Raw genomic sequence first — 10,594 nt, 5'->3', positions numbered from 1 at the left:
ATTCTGGCCCGTACTTGAAATGTGTCACCCCCGCGGAGTCGCAGCAGGTATTGCGAGCTATTCATGAGGGTGTGTGTGGCAATCATTCTGGGGGAAGATCGTTAGCGCATAAAGCAATGACACAAGGGTATTTTTGGCCAAACATGTCAAGAGATGCGGAGGAGTTCTCTCGAAGGTGCGATAAGTGCCAACGATATGGGCCAATGATCCACCAACCACCTGAAGAATTGCACGTAATGGCCTCGCCGTGGCCTTTCGCGCAATGGGGGATGGATGTGGTCGGTCCTCTGCCAACTGCAAGAGCTCAGAACAAGTATGTGTTACTGGCCACGGATTATTTCACTAAATGGGTGGAGCCAGAACCGTATCCTAGCGTGACTCAGACTCAGGTGAGACGATTTATCTGGAACAACATTATCTGCCGCTTCGGTGTTCCCAGAACAATAGTCATGGACAATGGCACAAACCTCGACAGCAGGCAAGTAAGAAAGCTGCTGGAGGAGTATGGAATCAACCAGAAGTTGGCTGCAGTAAGTCATCCTCAGGCTAACGGACAAGCAGAAATCACAAACAGAACCATTTTCGCCTGCATTAAGAAGAAGCTGGAAGATCATAAGGGGAAGTGGTTGGATGAACTCCCGAACGTTCTATGGGCTTACAGAACCACCCCAAGACGGCCGACTGGGGAGAGCCCGTTCGCGATGGCGTATGGTACCGAAGTAGTTATACCGGTTGAGCATTTAGTCCCCACTATCAGAAGCTTAGCATGGAGTCGAGATCAGAACGACAAGATGTTAAGATTGAACCTCGACATGATAGACGAAAGGAGGGACGCAGCGGCTATAAGGCTAGCATCGTATCAGCAAGTGCTGGCGAATAGTCACAATAAGAGAGTAAAACACAGGGATTTTGCCCCGGGCGATCTGGTTCTGAAAAGAAAGGTGGGGATGGTCAAAAAAATGATGCCACCCTGGGAAGGCCCATACAGAATTGCAGAAGTCATTGGCAAAGGGGCATATACGTTGGAAACCATGGCGGGAAAGTTGGTCAGCAAGCCCTGGAACGCCACGTCTCTGAAGAGGTACTATCAATAGAAGCTAAGTTCTGGTTTTAATTGGATGTTATTTGTTGTCAATCAAATACATATGAATGAGCAAGTTACCGGAATTTACAAAAAAAAGAAGAGAAGAATTTTCTTTTCCAATGGTTTACTATAAAAATTTAAAGCCAAGTGGCAAGTGGCATTCTAGCCGAGCGCCATGCACTTAAGCAAGATAAGTGGCAGCTGGCACTATAAGCCGAACGCCAGACACTTGCTAAAAATTTAAAGCCAAGTGGCAAGTAGCATTCTAGCCGAGCGCCAGGCACTTAAGCAAGACAAGTGGCAGCTGGCACTATAAGCCGAACGCCAGGCACTTGCTAAAAATTTAAAGCCAAGTGGCAAGTGGCATTCTAGCCGAGCGCCAGGCACTTAAGCAAGATAAGTGGCAGCTGGCACTATAAGCCGAACGCCAGACACTTGCTAAAAATTGAAAGCCAAGTGGCAAGTGGCATTCTAGCCGAGCGCCAGGCACTTAAGCAAGATAAGTGGCAGCTGGCACTATAAGCCGAACGCCAGACACTTGCTAAAAATTTAAAGCCAAGTGGCAAGTGGCATTCTAGCCGAGCGCCAGGCACTTAAGCAAGATAAGTGGCAGCTGGCACTATAAGCCGAACGCCAGACACTTGCTAAAAATTTAAAGCCAAGTGGCAAGTGGCATTCTAGCCGAGCGCCAGGCACTTGCCGTACAAACACACAGCAAAGCTAATATAAAAAGAAAAAGAGAGAAAAGATATATATGTACTGAAGATAAGTTGAACAGAGCACAACACATAGAGAAAAAGAGTTCGGCCATTTCATTAATATTGAACATTTAGTTTACAAAAGAGAGGTGTCCATCATTACAAGAAGATATGAACTGGAAGAATTCGAAGGAGCCCTAGCTAGACGCCTCAGTACCAACAGCATCCTGGTCCTGCCGACTCGCCTCCTCGGCCCCATCAGCCGCCTCACCTTCATGAGGTGGGGAATCCAGGTGAATAACTGAGTCGTTCGGCTGGGGTTCAGCGTCAGCAGTGGCTACAGAGGGAGCCACGGTTGACGATTGGGGAGCGGTCAGTGGCAGAGCGGTAGGAGGAGCTGTGATGATCCTTGAGGATGCGATGTCCTGGCACTCATCAAATATACGCTCCGCTTCGGTGGGTTCTGGGTCGACATAGACCCCCAGAGGCTCGATCCCCAGATCCTTGTCTACCTCATCCGGAGTGGAGCTGGTCTGTCCCTCATCCGGAACCCGGTCGGCGAAGCCTTCCCGGAATCCTTGAGCATACCGAAGAGCACCGACCCTGGAGAACCGAGCATGAAGGGCCAGCATCCCACCACCCACTCTGCTGATAGCGTCGATCAGAGCGGTACGCTCGTCCAGAGCTCTTTTTTCAAAAGCCATCCGAGCAGACTGTTCATCAGCTAGAAGACGTTGGAGTTCTGCCTTCTCTTCTCTGAGTGATTCCTGCTCAGTCTGCCAGACGCTCTTCTCGAGCTGGAGGGCGTCCTTCTCATCCTGAAGGGAATCATTCTCCTTTTTCAGGACATCTCTCTCTTGTTCGGCTTTGTCAAGCCGAACCAGCACCTCGGTATTCTTTATGGCAAGGAGGTCGTTCTCTTTATTAGCCACCTCCAGGCTGTCAGAATACTTTCGGGCCCTGGCGTTCCCCATTTCCACCTGCTTCTGCATGGCCATCATCCCGAACAATGTCTGCATAGGTGCACAATAAGAACGGTTAAACCAATAGTCAGAACGGGAGAAGGCAAGACCAAGTAATATAAGAGAATTCATGAGTTAGAAAATAAAAGTCACCTCCATAGCAGATTGGGGAAAGCGACTGAACACGTCCTTCTGGGAAAGGCCCTTTGCCGCCTCAATGTCCTTCGGAGTCCACATGCTCCTGTAGTAGGCCATAGCGGTCTGGCCATCCTTCAGCATGGTCTCGTTCGGTTTCACGAACGTCCCATCCGTTCGAGTGTACCGAGGAGCCCATGGCGGCAAGCTGGGGATAGAAGGGGGGCCTGAAGCAGAAGCAGAGCCACCAGCTGCAGGAGGCCCAGAGTGAGAAGGAGCTCTGATCGCTCGGTGCAAGAGAGTACCCGGCCCAGAGACTCGGGTCCTTCTAATAAGAGGCTCCTCCTCAGGGTCGATTTCACTGTCAGGATGAGGCCTTTTGCCTCGCACTTTGTCCCGACCGCCCCCCGCAGCAGCAGGAGCTATGGTAGCTGGGGAGGGCGCGTTCTGGTTGGCCGCAGGGGCGCTGGCAGCAGGGTTAGTAGCCACTGCGCTCGGGACAGTGTCAGATATGGTGGCTGAAGAAGAAGCCGACGCTGGAGAGGAGGTCGCCCCAGCAGCAGGAATGACTGGGGGAGTATTTTTCCTCCTGCCAAAAGAGGGAATCTGCAGTCTGCTCATATTGTAGCCGAGTGATGAGAGCGCAAAGAGGTTGTCTGAAGTGAGGAGATCTGAGCAGGAAGGAATATCGTTCAGAACGTATCTCTTCAAGTAGTTAATCCTATCCCTGCAAACACTGTAGCTCAAGTCATCACAAGGTATTCCCAAGGAGCGGCATAAGTAAGTGCAAAAACGAGGAACGCATGTTTCACAGGGGCAGTCGTGTTTATGGGATTTGAATTTTTTATAGGAGGAGACAGAGCAGACACCAAAGGCGCTCGGGATTGGGTAATCCTCTGCAGCCGGCGAAGACCAAGCCCCACTAATGCCCACTATGCTATCCCTCCAACCCTTTTCAGATTTTATTGTGTCAGTGCATATGGACATCTTCTCGAACGGGTAGAGGTGGTAGAAGGGCTCGTTAGTACGGATCTTACTGACCTTATAGCACAGAAGGAGGTCTATGAGGTCAAGGTCCAGATTTCTGTCACGCATCAATAAGAGCATAACAGATATGATCCTAAAGAAGTTGGGGTTGAACGGCAGAGGGGATATCCCCAATCTGTTGAAGACGTAACTAAAGAAAGGGTGCAGAGGGAACCTAACAACATTCAGTTGAAGGTTTGTGAATAAGACTTCGCCGGGCAGGAGGCCGGCGCCGGTCGTAATATTAACGTCTTGGGGGCAAACCCTAACTACGATGTTGTCAGGAAGTCTAAGTCTCATACGAAGAACACCCAGATCTACAACCATGGTGGAAGTGCAAGAAGAATCTAAAAGAGGGAAAATGGAAGCCTGCCGAAAGTAAAAAGAACGAAACTAACCTCGGAGGACTGCAAGATCGCTGGGAGAATGACTCTCGAAGGATTTCACCGGAAAAGGCTTAGCACAGTTCTAGAAAGAGGGAGATTTGGCTGATGATGGAGACGGTAAAGGGAAGTGAAGTGGAATTCTAGAGCATTATATAGGCAAGGGGGCCCGAGGGCCGAAGCGTCGGGAAGGCAAGAAATCCCTCGAACCCCGGAACATTGATTCTGGATCTGACCGTTCGCTCCCCCACGTGGTTATCTCGAGCCGTCAGCGTCATGATGAGACGCCATCAATAATTACCCCTTATTAAATAAGGGGCAATTATGGGGGCAGTTGAGGAGGCCCTGGATGACATGGGCCAGGTTCGACTCGCAAAACACAACCTTCAGTCCGAACAGCTGGGTCAGCCCATAGAAAGACACTGCCATATGGGCCGAGCGGGAGTAAGCCCATCAAGAGTGACCAGGGCTTACTGAGGAATAGGCCCAGGTCCAGCAACTAGTAAATATCTTGTAAATATCTTGTAAATATCTGGTAAGTATCTATAAATAGGAGTTGGAATGAAGAGGAGGAGGATCTTGATTCGGGTTGAGGTGTAAGAATTCTAGAGAGAGAAAGAATAGAAGGAGTTTCTTGCATCTTCAATATGAGATGGTGTTTTTTTGGTTAAAACATATGAGATAGTGTTGATAAGAAACGGGCAATTTTTTTTTTTTTTTTCTTCTTCATTTCACTCGTGCTCCTAATTACTTCTAAAATGTTCCGAGATCATTTTTTGTGATTTGTGCAACAGATGAGAAGCTGCAATTATGATCTTTTATGCTGGTGTTATTACGAGTTAGGGGTTAAGATTGAAAATTCACAGAGTTATGAAATGGGATGAGGAAAGGTTACTTGCTTTGTTTTCTTTATAGTGAAAAATTATAATTTTGTCCTTATATTTTATTTTACATTCAATAGTATTAGGTATATATTAAGCAAATCCTAGTTTATTTTATTTGAATCACTAAATATTCTTTTGTATTGATCTTATTTGAGAATTTCTAGTATTTTGATGTTCCAACAATAATTTTAGTTTTTTAAGTAGGGATGGGAAAATACCCCTACTCCATGAGCGATAGACTTCTATTATTTTGATGTTCCAACAATAATTTTAGTTTTTTAAGTAGGGATGAGAAAATACCCCAACTCCACGAGCGAGTAGTCTATCGGCAATTTTCTTACAAGTGGTCTCAGCTGCAAGATCTTCCTCCAACTCCATGAGCTCAAAAACAGTTGTTCTTAATTTGGTGAGACCTAAAACCTCAATTGATTTAGGCCTACAATGCACCATTTGACTCTGGCCACCGTCTTCTTTAGGTTTGGACCGGTCCACAAGAATCTCCACAATATGCTTGATCAATACAATTGAACGGAGACATGCACATATTTGATCCAAAACATAAGAACCTCTAAATAATAATAGTATGATCCATTTTAGTTCATAGTCCTAAGTTAGATATTTAATTAAGAATAGAGTTTGATTTTGATACCAATTAGATGTTTTGGGGTTCAACTAAAAACTAACACCACCCAATCAATCAATCAATCACACACACACATATATATATATATACATCCTTTCACTTGCCCATTTGAATTCGATATGGGACAAGAAGACAATATATATATATATATATATATATATATATATATATCCAGTCACTTGCCCATTCGAATTGGATATGGGACAACAAGACTCCCTTGTAACAAAAATCTTTCTTCTTTTTCCCCCTTGTGTTGAACAACCGCACCATATCAACGACTTAAATTTAAACCATTTCATGATGTAACAAATTAAAGCAAAGAAGCCAACTCATTAATCACAGATCTGCAATTAAAAAAAAAATGACAAGTAGCTCGCTCCTGTTTTATAGCTGAACCTGGATCATGTTTACGTACGTACGTACTATAGGATCTCCACACTAAAGTATTGGTGGTAGTAAATTTTCAACCATTCAAAAAAAGGAGACATACTTAAAAGAATAAGTCACACTTATGATTTAGTTATCACAAAACATTTGCACCGAATATGAAATACTAGTCTTTGGAAATTCTGCGTGTATATATATATATATATATATATATATATATATATATATAGAGAGAGAGAGAGAGAGAGAGAGAGAGAGAGAGAGAGAGAGGAGGCATCATCAAACTTGGCGTTGAAGCCTTGAATTCATTTGAACTTGTACGGGCTTTCCTTCAAACAGTGAATCAGATTACCAATGTCAATTTCGCCAGTAGCCGCTTTCGAGTAAATCAGCTGCACTAGACGATAATAATACAATGGAGCAAAATCCGGTAGCTGTAAGAGCAATTCTTTCCATACTTCAGCGTGTAGCTTTGTTGGATACATCTGTCCAAAAAAATTACCCATAATGTTTAATAAAAAAAAAAAGAGCATACCTCTTTCTCGTGTCCCTGAGAACCTGTGTTAAACTTAAAGCTCAACTGTCCAGCCGCATTCTCTGCATCTCCAATCCAAAAAATACTACGCAAACAACTTGAATTGTCAATTTTGCAGTCCCATTTTTTCATCACGGTTGGAGGCACGTTAAATTCTACTTCCTCAAACACAGGCCACATAACACGCATGTCCCAACACTTCCACATCAATTTGTAGCATCCATTGGCATCCCAAAAGAGGGGATCGTTTTTAACAAAAAACTAGAAATTTCTGATTCAAATCAACCAATACCAAAGGTGAGAAGAAAACAGTTTTAAGAAAAAAAGAAAAAGAAAAAGAAAAATGAGAGCACCAATTACACACTTCATTTTTTCATGCGAGTTACACTCTGGAAGTCTCTCGGTCATTGTCTCCCAAAAAAGGGAGAGACAGCTACCCCAACCTCTTTTATCTGCAATAGCCTCCAGCAAAGATTTCTTACGTTTGACTGCACCCACTGTAAAGCCTACTAAGCCTCTTAACTCTAGAAGGTCTTTTCGAACACCTTCTACAAATCCTACTTTGTCAAAAGATTCAACAAAGTGGCAATGTCAGCATGAAATTTAGACGAATCTCATAATTTTTGTATTTAAAAGTGCAAAAATAAAATAACGTACCTAGCTCGAATTCACCAGGCCAGAATAATTTGACCATATTGTTTTCCATCACCGTAACACCATGGAACAAATTTCCATGAAAGCTATCATTTTGAATGCAATCGTCCAGTCCTTCTATAATTCCCTTGAACACACTCAAAAAGTCTTTTTCCGGACGAATCATAATGCCACTGTCAATATGCCATAGAGCCAAATTGGGTTCATTATCCCAAACCCAACGAATAAAACTTGCTCCCAAGCGATCCAAGACTAGTGTTGTTACCCCCTCTTCGAATTTATGGTACTTGATCTTTGCAATATTCGGATTGTCGTAGCAACTTATTTTTTACATTACTTTTTCGGCTGTGAGCTTATCATGTTCTTTGTAGCTAGTAACTGATATCTTCACAGGTTTTCCGGTAAAATTGCCGATTCCATTTTCATAGCACTCATAACCTTCTGGTGTTTCTTCTGCCTCCCACCACACACTTCCACTGCCCTGCAAAAGACAATATAGAACATGGACAGTAAATTTTAGCACTTTCCAGCCAGCAACCAAGCATGGGAATTACCCTTGGCATTTTTGTATCAACTCAGTTCCTGCACCCAAAGGTAAAAACGTATAAATCTAACAGTACCCGAGGTTTAATTAGCTACTAAGAAGTTTCAATTTAAATTTGAAGGCACAAAAACAGTGAAGGGATAATACATTATCAGTATACAAAAGAAATCAGTCTCTATAAAACGCATATCAAAGAGAAGAAACTTCAAAGTAAACACATTCATAATTATATCCCATCACCCACATACACATACCCTACATCACACATCTATAAACTAGTCACTAATTACGAAATCTATTGTAAACTATATTGACCCAAAGAAAGAGTGACACACAAAAATTGAGTCAACCAACAAATATATAATTGGAATGTATGATAATAAAGACATTAATCAGAGTTCAAGCAGTAATGGGTTAAAATGAGTCAACCTACAAATATATAATGGGAATGTATGATAATAAAGACATTAATCAAAATTTCCCTATATCTTCCTTTAAAATAGTGTTGTAGTGCTCTGATTTAGTTTATTGGTTTGCTTCTTTTATGGGGATAGTGCAATTCATTGATATAATTACATCAATGATGATGGTAGTATTTGTGGGGTGTTCGACTCCTGTTTATTAGATTTATCTTGTTTTGTTGTCTTTATTTAAACAACAATGATCCTATTAGACAGGTCCAGGCCATGTGGTGAAACTCAAATTAGAAGAAGAAGAAGAAGTTGATGAGAACAGGTCCAGGCCACGTGCTCAAACCATGGAAAATGGGTGTGAGTTGCCCCATTTTATGTGGTACAAGGACAGGGCACACGTTCTTTACTTTTCCAGAGGAGTTAAAGTTTTGCAAGAAAATAGCTTATATTTCTGAGTAAATTGTTTATCAACTGTCTACATCATAGTTTTGGGGTGGTGGTGTTGGAAGTGCTTACTGGAAGAGCTCCATCACAATACCCTTCACCCACATGTCCTCGCGTGGAGGAGTAAGAACAGGCAGTGAATTTTGCCCAAATGGCTTCGATCCGCGGTGAGAGATGAGTGGACTTCAGAAGTGTTTGATCAAGAACTTCTAAGGTACGAGAATATTGAGGAGGAACTTGTGGCAATGCGACATTAATCAGAGTTCAAGCGGAATTGGGTCAGTGCACGCACCTAAACCAAATTATCTTGGTGAAGAAATTGGGTGGGTGAATCAATTTGAAGAAGAATCGACGATTCAAATAGACTTTCACTTCCTCTGACAATACTGTCTTAGCTTTGATTAACTGTCTCTCTTCAAATACAAAACTTCCACTTGAAAAATACCTTTACGCCTCACCCACATACACACACCAGTGAAATGTAAAACCCTCAAAAGAAACATCACTAGTCCAATATCAGAGATTAAGAATTATAGGGTCAATTTGTTCAATTGTATTTAATTGCAATAAACTCCCTGACTTCTAGCTACACAAATCAACATATCTCTATTCCCCTTACTTGGATCATGTTTCTGTCCATCAACACACATTATATCATATACTGTGAAAATCACGCCTAACAGAAATACTGATTATCAAACACTCCAACATCTGAAATAAGAATCTAGTTCAGAATCAATAAACCTGATTATTGTTACATGATACTACTGTATTTGCAAGAAATCATCATAGCGTGTGTGTGGTCAGTGAAATCAGTATAGTGTCGAACCATCAAAAGAAACATGCATCATCACCAAACACTTGAAAATCAACACACACTATATCATACACTATGAAAATCACAGAAGAAAAGAAAACGAAGGCGAATTACAAAAAGAGAAGCCGCCGATTGTATGTTGAAAGTCCTCCACAACCAAACCCTTGAAGATCGAAAATTCGAGGGGGAGCAGAGAGAGAGAGTTGTGGGTCAGTTTGGTGCAATGGAAAAGGGTGGAAAGGAAAGGTGATGGAGGGTGATTAAAAAATTGTGTTTGGCAAAAATAGTCGGAAGGAAAGGGAAGGTTTTGGAAGGTTATGAATGGGCTTGAACAGTAATTTCCTTATCCTCCTAAAAATGGGAGGAAATGGAAAGAAAGGGAAAGAGAGGCTTGATGTGTGATTTCTGATGCAAAATTTATCCTTGATTACAATTGATTTTAGTTTGCAAAACAAGAATTACAGACCTTGATTAGTTGATTTAGAAAGAAAAAAATTAAAACAAAACCCATACTTACAAGTTAGCAGTTACAGAGAGAGGGAGGAAAGCTTGAGAGTTGAGAGACAGCGGCTGAAGCTTGCGAAATCTGAAATGATATGCCGATATGGGTTTTGAACTTTTGATTCTTGCAGACAGATATACAAACTGAAATATATGGGTTTTGAACTTTTGATTCTTGTACAGTTGCAGAGAGAGAGATAGAGGAGGGGCAAGTTCAGAGTTGAGAACGACAGTAGAGATGGACGCGAGGTTGGGGAGGCTGAAATAATTCGCCCTAAAATTTTTATTTCTTTTTTGGTGGCCCATCATCCATGGGCCTTACATGTAAAAATAATAATAATAATAATAATAATTTAAAATATAAAAATGTATAATAGTAAATTTATTAAAATAATTATCTCTCCATTCTTTTACTTTCTTTTCCCACATAATTTTTGTTATTCCCTTTCTTTTCCTTTATTAATCAATCAAACACAATAAGAGA

The 10,594-nt window shown here is 42.2% G+C and overlaps 1 long non-coding RNA gene across 3 annotated transcripts; it reads right to left on the bottom strand.

The window, feature by feature from the left end:
- Positions 1–6,261: 6,261 nt before the first annotated feature.
- On the bottom strand, positions 6,262–10,383 carry LOC132271024 (uncharacterized). Of its 3 annotated transcripts, none has more exons than XR_009469629.1 (5): positions 10,127–10,383; positions 7,395–7,973; positions 7,102–7,294; positions 6,738–7,008; positions 6,262–6,687 (listed from the first exon to the last, which is right to left on the bottom strand). It is a non-coding gene; the product is annotated as an uncharacterized LOC132271024 (long non-coding RNA). The 3 variants fall into 3 exon arrangements; XR_009469630.1 differs by having other exon boundaries at positions 6,262–6,636; XR_009469628.1 differs by having other exon boundaries at positions 6,262–7,008; positions 10,127–10,382.
- Positions 10,384–10,594: the final 211 nt, after the last annotated feature.

This window comes from Cornus florida, unplaced genomic scaffold (assembly GCF_030987335.1).
Source record: "Cornus florida cultivar Cherokee Brave unplaced genomic scaffold, ASM3098733v1 CherokeeBrave_3.0.0_Hap2_Chr08, whole genome shotgun sequence".
Classification (NCBI taxonomy): Eukaryota; Viridiplantae; Streptophyta; class Magnoliopsida; order Cornales; family Cornaceae; genus Cornus; species Cornus florida.
This window is presented reverse-complemented; position numbering and strand designations above follow the sequence as displayed.